This window comes from Eulemur rufifrons, chromosome 19 (assembly GCF_041146395.1).
Source record: "Eulemur rufifrons isolate Redbay chromosome 19, OSU_ERuf_1, whole genome shotgun sequence".
NCBI lineage: Eukaryota > Metazoa > Chordata > Mammalia > Primates > Lemuridae > Eulemur > Eulemur rufifrons.
The window spans coordinates 62,328,016-62,343,221 of NC_091001.1; positions in this window are offsets into that span (position 1 = coordinate 62,328,016).

A 15,206-nucleotide genomic window follows, 5' to 3' on the forward strand; every position below is an offset into this window, starting at 1 on the left:
GATCAATTCATGCTTCTTTAGGCGAGACCTGGGTCTTGGTACCCAACACTCCCTTTTGGCGATTGTATCTTCTCCATCAGCTGGTATAAACCAGACACAGTAGAATCACTTGTTTCTATCGTCCTTTAGGTACAGCAATGGAAGCCCAGTACAAAAATATCAAAGGAAAATTCCCCTAAAGACTCAAATTGATCATTTATCCTGAAATTCTTTTCTTGGGGAATTTATTTTTACTTAATAATAATTTGTTTTGAATCCTAAATACTTTTTCCATTCAGAAGCAGTCCAAAGACAGTGCAGTAGAACAAGAGCAGAGAAAGCACTTTACCTCGTGTATGTCCCTAAATTCACAAGAGAAGCTTGAAGGGAGAACAGCATATACGTGATCCAGTGTGTATTGGTACCTGCCTAAAATCACTTTTGTTGCTGATTTAGGTGGATACATATTGTATTTATATAGGAAAACTAATTTTTTTCCCTGTGAATGTTTTAAGGACTGTCCAACACAAAAAATCATTCCATCCTTTTTCTGCATAAGAACAGACAAAAAGTTTCTAACACATGCTTAGGGTTTGTGAGACATGAAATTCAATTATGCCTGGACACTCTCAGATCTGCCTCTTAACGACACTCAGTGAACCGGCTTCTCCCTGGGAAGGAGGCACATTCTGCATCCCAGGCCTTTGTCGTTACTAAAGACCCAGTGGCACCCTGTCCCCTTGTGGGAGATGTGGGCATTGCAGACTTTCCATCACCAAAGAAATAAGGATTTTGCCTTTCAAAGGCAACTGGAAAAATCTACACTGTTTAATTCCCAGAAGGCACCCAAGTCAAATTGGACCTTGAGAAGTTTCTATCTTATAGAAATTTCTCCCCAAAATGTGAGTGTGTTTATGGGGAAAAAAAAACACTTTGTGAATGAACGCACTGCATAGCCTTGCTATGCTTGTTTTCATACAATGGATTTATCAGCCAAAAGTTGTATCATTCATTTTATTATAGTTTCAGTTTTATTCTTAGGACCGTGAAAGCTGACTTCCAACAGAAGAGAGTTGGCTTTTTATAACATGAGGAATTATTTTGTAAATAATATATGCCTCCACCTCCCACCACCAATTTATTCTGTAAGTTCTGATTTTAATGAAGTATTTTTAAAAGTAAGGACTTATTTATACCATCACTTAACCTGCTGCTGGAATTCTAGAATTTCTCCCCACCTTTCCTGCTCCAGATTTGCATGGGATATAGTCATTGTTCTTAAAAGCCACTTCTGCACTAACAAGTTAGTGAACTGGAGCGCTGTACCTGGCCACTTTGGCGCTACAGACCACATAGCTAAAATAAGCAACACAAAAAGTGTGGTCAAAAGCGACTCACCACTCAGCCTCACACAGGAGGCTGAAAACATTCACACTTCCTCCTTTTGTGTCTTCAACTTTTCTTCTGTATCACACCCAAGGCTTTCATAGCCAATCAGAATGACAGCACTGGAAGAGGCCTTTGGGACGTGTGCACCTCGTCCCTTCATGTGGAGACAGACCCAGGCCCCTCGTCTCCAGACCCTTGGTCCAGCAGTGCTCCCCCGCAGCTGCCAGAGAAGCCAGGGCACCTCTACGTCTGATGAGCCAGAAATTGAGAACAGGTACGCAAATAACACCACTGTGGAGAGGTGATAAGGGTAAGCAAATAAACCACTGGGGAAGAACAGAAGCAGAGTTCTGGCTCTCACCACCCTGTAGATAAACAAGTGTTTGATCTGGGCTGAGCACATCCCTTATCTGGTGAGAGATAACACTGACACTCAGAGGGAGCCTGTGCTTGCAGGGCCCTATTGAGTACGGGCCTTCGGCACCCAGATTGAACTGGGCAGGACTCACGGGCTCAGGAACAATGGACTAGGGGAAATTGTTACCCATGGTGGGAGGGTGAGGGGGTTCTAAGCTGCTGGGAGATCTCAGGCTAAAGAGCCCTGAGACAACAGACGGAAGCCTCGGCAGGGAGTCTTGACAGCCACAGTCCCCACTAATCCACTGAGGGCCACTTAGGCATGCTGTGGGTTTTCCAATCTGCTCTGTAAAGCTGCTTAGACAGGAGAGTTGTTGAAAGCCTCGTTCTCTTTCCCCACTGTTCAGGCTCCTGAAGCTACAGAAAGCAGTGAAGAGTCAACTTGGAGGGAAAAGCATTAGGATATCTCTGGAGAGACTTGATCGATCACCTTTATAAAGATAATACTGTTGACAATAATAATAGCTGCTAATATTTATTGAGCACTTACTGTGTGCCAGGTATTATATTAAGTGTTTCTCATTCGTTATATTCTTGCATTCTCACCACAAAACTCTGAGGTAAAGACTATTGTTGTTGACACCTGCAATTGAGGAAACAGGTTTCAAGAGGTTAAAAAACTTGTCCAAAGTTCCCCAGCCAGTAAGTAGAAACTCCAGGAGTGGAAATGTGGTTTGTCCATCTCTGGAATCCAAACTCTTAGCCTTGTCATTTTTACATATAGGCAGAGATTGATGTATTTTGGGGGGGTCAATTTCACTACTTTGACTTCATGTCAGTCCTATCACAAACCGCTGTCACAGTGAATGCTCCCTCCGGTGGGATTCTGGGGAGAGCACAGGAGCACTGAAAGGGGAGGAGAGCGAAGGCGCCTGCCGCTAGTTGCCACACGCCCTCCCGCAGCCCTGCCGCTGTCTCTGCTGTGCAGGGCAGCAGTTTGCCTCCCCACGCTCACTCCTCCCTCCTGCCCGATCACAGGAGCCCAGCTTTTATTATAGCACACAATAAAGACTGCATGTGCCGGCCTCCCTGCCAGCTAGGCGTGGCCACCGTGGACCATGAGGATGGGCCTTGTTCCCGGGGTGGCAGGAACAAGAGCATGAGGTGCCTGGTGTTTGGTGATTCTGGAGCCACCATCCCTGCCCTAGACTGTTTGCCTCGACTGCGTCTACATGAGAGACCGAAAAACTTGCTTCTTGTTGGAGCTAATGATGGCTGGGGATTTTCCCTTGTGTGCATGGATACTTACCCATTCTGCATTGCTATGAAAGAATACCTAAGACTGGGTAGTTTACAAAGAAAAGTTTATTTAGCTTATGGTTCTGCAGGCTGAGAAGTTCAAAGGCCTGCGCTGGCTTCTGCGGAGGGCTTTTGTGCTGCCTCACAACGGGGCAGAGAAGGTCACAGGAGAAGTGGACACGTGTGAAGAGAGGGGACCTTGACGGGCAGCCTGGCTTTATAACAACACACTAAGAGCCAATCTAGTCTCACAAGAGCGAGAACTCACTCACTCAGGGAGAACCAGCCATTCATGAGCGATGTAGCCCCGGGATCCGAACACCCCCCACTAGGCCCCACCTCCCAGCTACCACTGCACTGGGGATCCCATGAGCCTTGGTGGGATGAATCCACCCTCTCAAATCACAGCCAGACCCTAGAAGATACCTAATCCTAACTACTAATTTTTTGAAATTTTTACAGAGGCAGAAATAGAGTCAGACAGAATAAGTGCCTTTGTCCAAAGACAGGCAAAGACCTGGCAGAATTCAATTTTAAATCTGTCTGTCTTACCCCAGACTGTTTTTTGTTCTTCCAGCACAGTCTCTAATAGGAAATGCATGTATTTAGCATTTTATCATTTGGAAATATTTTCATATACATTATACAATGTGTACAGTTTGGGATTTCTTGGGTTGCAAGCCACAGAAATAGACTCTGGATAACTTACACCAAGGAGGAATCTATTAGGAGGATTTAGGGTAGTATCCCAATCAGGGTTCAATCAGATATGCAAAACCACTAGGGAAGCAAAGCACTAGGGATTTACTGCAGTAGTTTGATCTCACCCAACTGTGGGAGCTGGTGAAGCCGTGTCTGTAAGGCATTTGTTCCAGGTCTGATGCTGGAGCTTACACTTGCAGGGCAGTGGGGCTGGGTGTAAAGTGGGGGAGAGAAAGAACGAGCTGGAACACACCAGCTAGAGACCCTGAGGATGGACTGAAGCTGTGCCTCTGACTTTGGTGGCACCGGTATCCTGCCCAAGTCGGGATCCCTTATCACAGAGCTAAACTCACATACCTGGCTCAGAAGTTGGAGGAGCTGAAGGAGGACCCTGGGGAAGGTAGAGCAGTTGCAGGCAGCAGGTAAATGACAACTTGTGTGAGCTACAGCAGCTGCTACTGCTTCGCCTCCACCCTCCAAATCTCACACCAGGACCTTGTGTGCAGCCCACCCCAACAGGAAACATACAGGGAAGGGAATCCTGGGAAAGGTAGTTCAGCCTCAGCAGGTCAGCACATTACAGCGCCACCTCAGGTAGCACATGGATTCGAGGGAAAAGCTCAAGAATCAGGCTTCGGACAAGAAAGCAAAGGCATGCGGGGGATCTGGGTGGCAGATGGGCACTCTTACTCTCTTTAAGTCTCTGAATCCCCTCCAATTGAATTTCCTCCTTGTACTGCTCAAATTCCCAGGGCAGAGTCCAGTTGGCTAGTGCGGGTCAGGTGCTTACCCTTGGCCAGGGGAGGGTAGACACTGTGGTTGACTGTGCAAATAACATGGTATGCAATGAGAGAGTGGTGGCCCCCAAAGGGGACCACGAGTGAAACCAAAGTGCTATTATAAGAGTGAGAGAAGTGGATGCTGGGCAGGTAGGAACAAGGGCTGCCATCTGCTCCTGGGAGTGCTGCGGGATGAGGGGGCAAGAGGCACCGGATACAAGCTTCCACTTGCTCAGGTCAGCCACCAGCCTTTCTCTTAGGTCAAGCTTTTGGAGAGTAGGGACATCTTTCGCAAACTCTGTGGCATCCTTTCCCAATAACTAGTCATAGCAAAGGACTGAAGTTTACAGTGAGGATGTCAAACAGCTCCAGAATCAGGGCCCTGGATTACCACACTTTTGTCAGGGGGGTGTGTGTGTGTGTATGTGTGCACACATTTTCTAGAAGGGTATGAAACCTGTCAGATTATCAGTGATTCCCCAGAAGTTAACAACTACTGCTTTAGGTTTGGTGTAACTCTGTAGTTGTAGATGCTCAATCAGTTGGTATTTATCAAGGGTTGTGTAGTCATTAGGCCTGTGGGCTCTGGAGCCTAGAATGCCTGGGTTAAAATCATAATTCTACCACTTCCTGGCCAGTTGACTTTGAGAAAGTTCCTTAACCCTTTTGGGCTCAGCTTTCCTCATATGTAAGAGAGGGGTAATCATAGTAGTCACCTCGTAGGTTCATTGTGAGGAGTTAATGAATTATTAACAAGTACAAGTAATGGTCTGAGAGCCGTGTCTGGCACCCTGTATGTGCTCAGCACAAATTTAGTTGTTATTTCCAAACATTTCTCAGGATTTGTGGAAGTGTGAAACACAATCTCCGATCTTAAAGAACTTAAAATTTAGTTGAAGAGACAAGACCAACACATGGAAACAAGCCAACGACCTTGGCATTAATTGTTAAGCTGTGTGATGCCAACTCGTGCAGAATCGGGAAGAGGGGAGAGTGGTGACGGCAGTGAAGCTAGGGAAGGTCGGGGGGAAGGGGAAGCAGCACAGACCCGGGCTTGCGGGACGGCTGGACAGGCCAGGGGAGATGGCCTGGAGCGAAGGTGTTGATGGTGGAGAGGTGCGTGGCATGCTTGGGAGTGAGAGAGACAGCATAGTATTGATAGAACAGACACTGATCACGGAGGCAGAAGGCTGCAGTTGTGTTAGTAATGCCTTTCTGGGTTCAAGACCCAGGAACCCAACTTGCACTGGGTTAATACAAAAAAGGGAGACGTGAAACTGTGAAATGCAGAGATAAATTACCTTCTGGCACGGCTGGACCAAAGGTGCAAACTTCAAACCATGCTGCCAGGGCGGTGTCTCTTGGAGTCTCGGCCCCCTTCCCTCTGGGTTGACTGCATCCTCAGGCCAGCTCTCCCTGCCTGGTGACGAAAGTGACTGGGCCTGCGTCTTTCCAGCTGAGCAAACCCAGGGGCAGAGAGCACTTTTCCCCCAACAGTTCTAGCAACACCTTGGTGCCCCTTGGCCTGTTTGGGTCACATGCCCGCCCCTGAGCTGATTGTGATGGTCGGGGAGAATGAGGGCTCTCGGAATTCAGGGCCAATCATATTCCCACTAATTCCAAATGGCACAGAGAACTCTGGGGCAGTTCCCACAGCAAGGGTGGCTGCCACCATGAGAATAAGGGCAACTGAAGCTGGGCAGGCACAACCAGCAGGTGCCTCTAGGGTGTTCAATCCCAGCCCCGCTCTTCACGAGCCCTAGGTCCTTGGACACGTCATTCAACTTTTGCAGGCCTGTACCTGTAACCTGGAAGATGGGAACTAGACAGTCTGCCGGTCAAACGGCATGAGGTCTGCAGAAACCCTCTGAAGACATGGAGCCTCCCTCAAATCTAAGGGGCTGTTGCTAAGAAGAGACCACCCTGATCAGACAAGACAGACGAACACTTAGAGCACATATATGGGAAAGAAAGTCCCAGAATGGGTGTGACAGAACCCTGACAGGGACATAGAAACAAAGATAGAAGACTCCTCAAGGGCAGAGGACTCTGCCCCGTGGTGCGATGTTGGGCACCTGGATGTGAGTGCTGAGTGGAGATTTGAACACTAGGGCATACACTACCAAAGGATAAACAACTTGCAAAAGAGTCAACATGGTAACAATCGCGGGCCTCAGCCCACGGGGACTCTCATTAGTAACCAGCAGGGAAGCCAGGCTCCAGTTCAGGGCCTCAGCCTCCCTCTCCTCACAGTTCTCTTATGATCAGCCTGGGAGAGTGAGGAGAAAGATGGGACGTGTTAATTAGTGCAGCTCATGGCTAATGGCCAATCTGCTGGGGAAAGGGTGCCCTGAGAAGCATTGGTCTCTCAGGCTGGGCTGTTATTTACAAGGCCCCAGGAGGCCCTAGGAAGGTGACCCTGGCGCTGGTCCCCAGGGAGTGGAGATCCCTGAAGTCAAGCTGGAAGGCAGTGGAAGCCCAGTGAGTCAGGCACCCAGTGGCAGCCACGAGGCCTGCTCAGCACACAGTAGACAAAGCTCTGTTCAGATCCATGTGCTGGTGGTGCCCCCACTTTCGGTGACCTCCTGTCCTGGGAGGTTACTGGACTGTTAGTGTGAAAACCAGAAAATCCCCAGGGAAACTGAGATGAGTTGGTCACCCTACTGCACCTTTAAGGGCTGAATTGTCCTCTGACCTCTGTGAAGCCTCCCGGCAGGGCCCAGGGTGTGTGTGGGGGGTGGTGGGTGGGGTGGGCAAACAGCGACAGCTCAGACCTTGCCTGCCCGTGCTTTGGGGGCATCAAGCAGCGAGAGAAGCAAGTTGTCTGCCGTCTGGTGGTCTGTCATTCACTTTGACGGCGGGGGGCGGGGGGAACCATTTTTAGTCTCAAACATGGAAGATCTGCAAGTAGGAGATGTCCCACAGCAAAATCAGAGAAGAAACAAAAATGCTGCCCATTGACAATCACAGGCCCAAAGCAGGTATTTGCAATAAGGATCAGGAGGAAAAGCAGGAATAAAACACTGTCATGGGGGGAGTAGGGGAAGCTCTTACCACTTCCTTGAGGCGTAGGGCTTGTTGTGTCAACGTACTCAATGATTCGGAGTCAGCTAACCTTTCCTGAGTATTTGCCAGGTGCCAGAGGGATGAACATACACTTTTATTATGTATAATAATTATTACAACTCTACCAGCCTGAGCAAGAGTGAGACCCCGTCTCTACTAAAAATAGAAAGAAATTATATGGACAACTAAAATATATATATACAAAAAATTAGCCGGGCATGGTGGCGCATGCCTGTAGTCCCAGCTACTCGGGAGGCTGAGGCAGTAGGATCGCTTAAGCCCAGGAGTTTGAGGTTGCTGTGAGCTAGGCTGATGCCACGGCACTCACTCTAGCCCGGGCAACAGAGTGAGACTCTGTCTCAAAAAAAAAAAAAAAAAAAAAAAAAATTATTACAACTCTAGAAAGTAGAGATTATTATCCTCATTCTACTGTTGAGGAAACCAAGGCTCAGAGCAGTTAAGTGAATTACCTAAAGTAACGCTGCCAGACAGAGTGGATCCAGGATTCCCTCCGGTTCTGGCTCCAGAGCCGGCGTTCCTTCCCCTAGAGCAGGCTAAGTAACTCAGGTATCATCGAGGCATTGTTCATAACAGAGATCCTTGGATTTGATTGACTTGGCTGTGAACTTTTACTGTACTTAATTTCCCCTTGGCAAATTCTGCAGGACCTCATATATACTAAAACGGATTTTTATTTGCTGTTTTTATTTACCAAGGTGGGATTTGGTTTGGAACTCAGAACTTACTTGTCAGGCACTGTCTGCAAAACCCATCACTGGCAGGGTGGGTGTTCCTGACGTGGAGTAGGAGAAGACTCACGGAGGGGTGAGGGATGACAGGCCAGAAGGATCCCTCGAAGGAACATGAGGAGAGTCATTCCTGCCCAGTCCTCACCAGGGACAGGAGAAGACTCAACTGCCAGTAGAGGTCCATTCATCTTTGGAAGGCTACAGTCATCACATTTATTCAATAGCAACTATGGATTGTTAGGCCAAACAGACCATAACTTAGAACGGTAGTCTCTCAATTGTGCCATTGGTATTCATCATGGTAATAAAATTGTCTAATTGAAAAAGCCTATATTGACAAACCAACAAGGAGTATATCGATTTAGTAGTAGTTTTGAATTATTAAGTCTGCAAATTTTTTTTATTCCATAGAACTGTTACATTTTTCATCAGGTAAGCCTTCTCTTAAAGGGGGCTGAAGGGTTATTCTGGAATATTCCCAAGACTGAAATAAGGACTGTTTCAAGTACAAGAAGCTTTGTGGATGTTGTGAGAAGCTATTCGGTTTTCTGTATGCACTGGAGTGCGTGTGTGTGTGTGTGTGTGTGTGTGTGCGCGTGTGTGTGTGCATATGTGTGTCTGTGTAGACTGATTTATCTAGGTGATCTGAGCCAGAGATGGAAGTTTAAAGTTTGCTCTGTCAGTTCTGTGGATGGGGAGTCAATGTACAAGACCACATGCTTGGTTGCACTGACCCAGCCGAGGGTCCGCTGATTTGGTAATAAGCAAGGGCACTGTGGTGACAGTCCATAGCACATGAGTGGGGTCATAGCAAACACTCAATAAGACTGGTTTGTCAGTTAAAGGGTTGAAGGAGCACTGTGTCGTTTAGGAATTGCATTCAGCTGCATGTAACAAAGACTTGGAAATAATGGGTTTATTCTCCCGTATAATGAAACTCAAAATACAGGTAGTCTAAAGTTGTATGGTGGCTCTCCAAGATTCAGCCTTCTTCATTCTTTCTTCCCCATAACCCCTAGGGCATGGTTTCCATCCTCAAGATCACTTCATGCATGGTCCAAGGTGGCTGCTAGAATACTAGCCATCCAACCACTGAGCAGGTTTGAAGAAGGAATAAAGGCAGAAGGGCAGAAAGTGGCATGTCTTCCAGTAAGCAGCATTCCAGGATGCCCCGCACAACACTTCCACTCACAGTTCAGGGGCCAGAAGGTAGTCCTGTGGCCACACGTAGCTCACAGTGAGACTATGAATGTTGTCTGTGGCTAGGCAGACCACAACTCGGAAACAAAACAGGGATTTGGGAAAATCGATATTAAGTTGACATTAGCAGTCTCGATCACAAACACATTTCATTAGCATGGCTTTCTGGGGAGATAAATTGGCAGCATCCATCAAAATGTTAAATTTTCATACCCTGTGAACCAATAAATTTATTTTTAGAGATTCTTTCTGTATATTTATTCACTCCTATGTACACACATACAAATACATATATGCTTATTACAGCACAGCAGTACTTATAATATCAAAAAATTGAAAACATGCTAAATGTCTATCAATAGTAAAATTGTTTAATAAATGGTGATACACACCATGGAATGCTATTGGGCTATGAAAGAAGAATGAGGTGACTATAAGTACTGAGAAGCAATATGATGTATTATTAAATAAATAAGCAAGTTGCAGATTAATAGCATAATATTATTCCCTTAATAGAATTTTATTACACACATCCCTGGTGATGTATCAGCATCTTTGCAGATGGGGGGGTGAGCCTTTAGAATGAACTCCCAGAAAGTCTAAAAAAGAAAATCATAGTTAATGACTGTGAGCCAAACCCCTAGTACAAATAAATACATGAAGTTTATGGCCAGAGAAAGTGGCATTTTTTTTTGAGATGGAGTCTCACTCTGTTGCTCAGGCTAGAGTGCCGTGGCGTCAGCCTAGTTCACAGCAACCTCAAACTCCTGGGCTTAAGCAATCCCTCTGCCTCAGCCTCCCAAGTAGCTGGGACTATAGGCATGTGCCACCATGCCTGGCTAATTTTTTTCTATATATATTTTTAGCTATCCAAATAATTTCTTTCTATTTTTAGTAGAGATGGGGTCTCGCTCTTGCTCAGGCTGGTCTTGAACTCCTGACCTCGAGTGATCCTCCCGCCTTGGCCTCCCAGCGTGCTAGGATTACAGGTGTGAGCCACCACGCCCGGCCTGAAAGTGGCATTAATCTGCTTTTCAGAAGAGCTCTGCTTGTACCAAGTTTGCACCAAAATGTTGGATGGGCCAATCAGATGTAAAGCCTTTGTAGCACATCTAAGGGCAAAACTTGGATGGGAAGGGCGTCAATTCTACTTCTGGCCAAATGGTGAACAAGATACTCTGAAGTAAGACTCCACTACAATGGCATTAGATCCAGATTATAACATGCTTTTTAATACATTGAGCTCTTACAAGAAACAAAGGGAACTTTCTAATGACAACAAAGTGAAATAAAACAGCAGCATGCAAACATGCATAGTGAGCTGAAGCTAGAATTGAGAGAGGTAAGCAAACTGCAAAGCTTGGACGATAAATGCCACTGTCAGCTACAAATGCAGGGATTGGAAGCTAAGCTCTGAGCCTGTTGCCGGGGACTGTGCTCTCATTAAGGAGGCTAAAGCTGTCCCCTGTTGTTAGCACACGTAACTCTAGGAATATGTAAATGCAAATCTCTTTTGGAGGAAGGTGTCATTAATTCAGGCTTTCAGAATTCCCATAGATTATGTAAAACCAAATGAAAGATCACAGTAAAAAATTACCAAACACACAAGGAAACAAGACGTAGTGATTCTATTAGTTAGACTAAGTTTAGCCTCATGTGACAGAAAAACCAAATAATGGTGGCTTAGACATGCTCAGTTTTCTTTGTTTTCACGTGAAGGAAATCAGGAAGTAGGTATCCAGAGAAGGTCCATCACAAACTTATCAGGGGCCTTTATAGTTGATGAGTCCTCCCAGATCTAAGTTATGACCGTTCTTGGGCACCAAGATGGCTGCCAGAGCTCCAGACACCCATGTTCCAGCCCCACTGCGGAAGGAAGGGGATGAAGGGCATGCATACTTTCTTTAAAAATATATTCTGGAGGTTGCACACAGTATCTCCACTCAGAACTTATTGGGAAAATTTTAATTCCAATGGTCATATCTATATGTCAAAAAAACTAAGGAGTTTTAACCGGCCAGCAATAAATCTGACTAAAAATTAGTATTTTCATTCCTAGGGAGTGGGGGCATGGATACTTGTTAGCAAACAGAAGTCTCTGACACAATGAGTATGTGGGAAGCTAAATAATGGCACCCAAAAATATCTAGGTCCTAGTCCTTGGAGCCTTTAAATATCACCTTATATGCCAAAAATGACTTTTTAAGGATCTTGAGATGAGAGAATTATCCTAGATTATCCAGATGGGCCCTAGATGTAATCACAGGTATGCTTACAAGAGAGAGAAAGAGGGAGAAGTGACTACAGAAGTAGAAGATGTGATGATGGAAGCAAGAGGTCAGAGTGTGGAATGATGCCAGGAAGGGGCCTTGGGCCAAGGAAAAGAGGGTAGCCTCTAGAAGCTAGAAAAGGCAAGGAGACAGATCATTCCCTACAGTCTTGAGAAGGATCCACCCTTCCGATACTTGACTTAAGCTCAGTGCTTCTGCGTTTCTGGCCTCCAGAACTGTATGAGAATAAGTTTGTGTTGTCTCAAATTATCAATTTTGTGATAATTTGTCATAGCAATCACAAGAAACTAATATATGTTGAGACTCAGCAGAAACAAAAAACAGATATAGACCTCCATCCAGACTTAAGATGTTGTAATTATTAGGCATTGAACATTTTAAAGAAAATTTAAAGATAAAAAAAATTTACTTTAAAAATGTGCATAGAAGAGACTATAAAAAATGACCTGGAAAATCAGAAATGGAACTCATTTTCTGATTTTAAATGAAATAAATAAATGAAAATGTATAATGTAGATATTCATGACATAATAGATGGGTTAAAGAGTAAATTAGAAAAAGCTGAAAAGAGAATTGGTGAACTATAGAAAAGAGCTGGAGAAATTATTCGTAGTGCCGAACAGAGACATGGGGTGATAAAAAGTATGACAGAGAAGTTAACCATGCAGAAAATAGAATGAACAAATACAGGAAATAAAATATTTGAAGTGATTGTGGATTATAATTTTCCAAATATGAAAGCCATGAATCCACAGCTAAAGGAAGACTAACATATACCAAGCAGACTAAAAAATTCCATACCTAGACACATCTTTGTATAATGCAACAAATACCAAAGACCAAAAGAAGATCTTAAAAATAGACAGAGAAAAAAGATCACCTACAAAATAAATGTAAGTTGGCTGACATCAGACTTCTCAACAATAAGAGAAAGCAGACAACAGTAGAATATCTTCAAACTGGTTAACATACTGTCAAAATAGAATTGCATTCCAGGAAAGGTGTTTTTTTTTTTCCAAGAACAAGGGCTAAATAAAGACATCTTCAGAGTAGCAAAGAATCAAAGCATTGAAAGTCAAGGGCTCTTAACCAAATGAACTTCTAAAGGCCATATAATTCAGGAAAAAGGAAAATTATTTCAATAAGAAGTGTAGAAGTATAAGGAGGAATAATGAACAGAAATACCTGGTAAACATGAAGGTTAAATTGCGGTAAATACAAATATATATTGTCTGGATATTATTTACAACAAGAACAGTAAAACCGTGCAAATACACATTAAAACCAAATGAGATAACATTTTATATCCACTAATTTATCTAACACCAAGAAGCCTGACAATATCTACTGTTGGTAAGGTTGTGGAACAATAAGAACTCCTATACACAGCTGAAGAGTGTGAATTGGTACAAACACTTTGGAAAATAATTTAACATTATCGCATAAACTTGAGCATGCTCTACCACCATGCAAAAGCCCAGAGAAATTGTTGCACATGTGCACTTGATGATAAATTCAAGAATATTTATAGCATCATTGCTTGTAACAGCAAATACTGGAAACAACCCAATGCTCCTCAATAGGAGAATGTATAAATCAATTGTGGCCTATTTATCCAAATGCAGCCTAACAGTGAAAATGATGAAAGTACAGCTAACTGATACAATAGGGATGAATTTAGAAATATAACATTGAGTTTCAAAGAAGATAAATCACTGAGATTGTATATGGAAGATTGACCTCATTTTTTAAAAGCTTAAAAAGCAAACTAAAACTCTAATTTTAAGAATATTAACCTACAATATAAAAGCTATTTTATAAAACTAAGAGAATGATAAACATAAAATCCAGAATGATGGCTTTTGCTGGGGGTAGGCAGGAGATGGGATCAGTAGAAGCATAGAGGTCACTTCAGAGATGTTGGTAGTGACAACTCTTAAGTTGCATGATGGATTTGTGGGTGTTTGTGTTATTTTTATGCTTTATAACTGCTATGGTTTGGTTATGGTTTATTTGTCCCCACCAAATCGCATGTTGAAGTTCATCCGCAGTGCGATGATGTTGGGAGGCTTAATGGGAGGTGTTTGGGTGATGGGGTGGATCCCTCATGAATAGATTAATGCCCTGCCTTGAGGGTGAGTGAGTTCTTACTCTGTTAGTTTCTATGAGAGCTGGGTGCTAAAAAGAGCTTGGCACCTCCCCCTCCTCTCTCTTGCTTCCTTTCTCACCATGTGATCTCTGCACCTGCTGGCTCCCCTTTGCCTTTTGCCATGAGTAGAAGTAGCCTGAGACCCTCACCAGAAGCCTAACAGATGCCAGCCCCATGCTTCTTATATAGGCAGCAGAACCATGAGTACATGGTTTTCTTTGTACTTGACCCAGCCTCATGTTTTCCTTTATAGCAACACACAATGGACTAAGACAACATTATGTGTCATATATACATTCTGTATATCAAGTATTACATAATAAAATAAAAATAGTGGGAATTGTAAGGCTGGCTTCCAAGTCAGATTGTCTGGGTTTCAGTCCTGGCACTACTACTTAACTGGTTGTGCAACCTTGGGTAAGTCACTTAACCTCTTAAGCTTCAATATGCTCATCCTTAAAATGGGGAAAATAATAGTTCCAATTTCATAGTTGTTATGAGGCTTGTATAAGATTATACTCATAGAGCACTTAGTAAATGCTCAGTAAATGTAAGGAACAATTATTATTATTACTTTTACTTCTGGAGTTACCCTCTCTGTGGCCGCTGTGTAGTCAATGTCATTGTTTATCATCTGTCAGAATGTCAATCCACTCAACTTCACCTTCACCTTCCCAGTGCATCTCACCTGTTTTGCTTCATCTATACCTTGTCCCCTGCACTCCCAGCTCATTGTTATATTAACAATGGCTGGACACTTTCCAGACAGCCCTTGTATGTAGAAAACCCTAAAGACTCCACCAAAAAACTGTTAGACCCAATAAACGAACTCAGTGAAGTTGCAGAGTACAAAATCAACGTATAAAAATTGGTAGCATTTCTATATATTAATAGTAAGCTATCCAAAAAAGAAATCAAGAAAATAATTTCATATACAATAGCTACAACCCCCGCCCCCAGAAATAAACTTAACCAAGGAGGTGCCACTTGCTACCTGTGGCCATTGAGCACTTGAAATATGGCTGGCATAACTGAGGAACTGAATTTTCAGTTTAATAACATTTAAATTTGAATAGTTAATCTGGCTAACAGCTACCACATTGGCCAATGTAGTTGTGGAGTATAAATCTCAAGGCAGAATTGAAGCAAGAGGGCTGGGCTCTTGTTCTCTCATTGGCTGTGGGCTGCTCTGGCCTTGGAGGGAGGTCAGGGTGGGGTGTAATTTCCCAGGAGAGTCTGTTAGCAG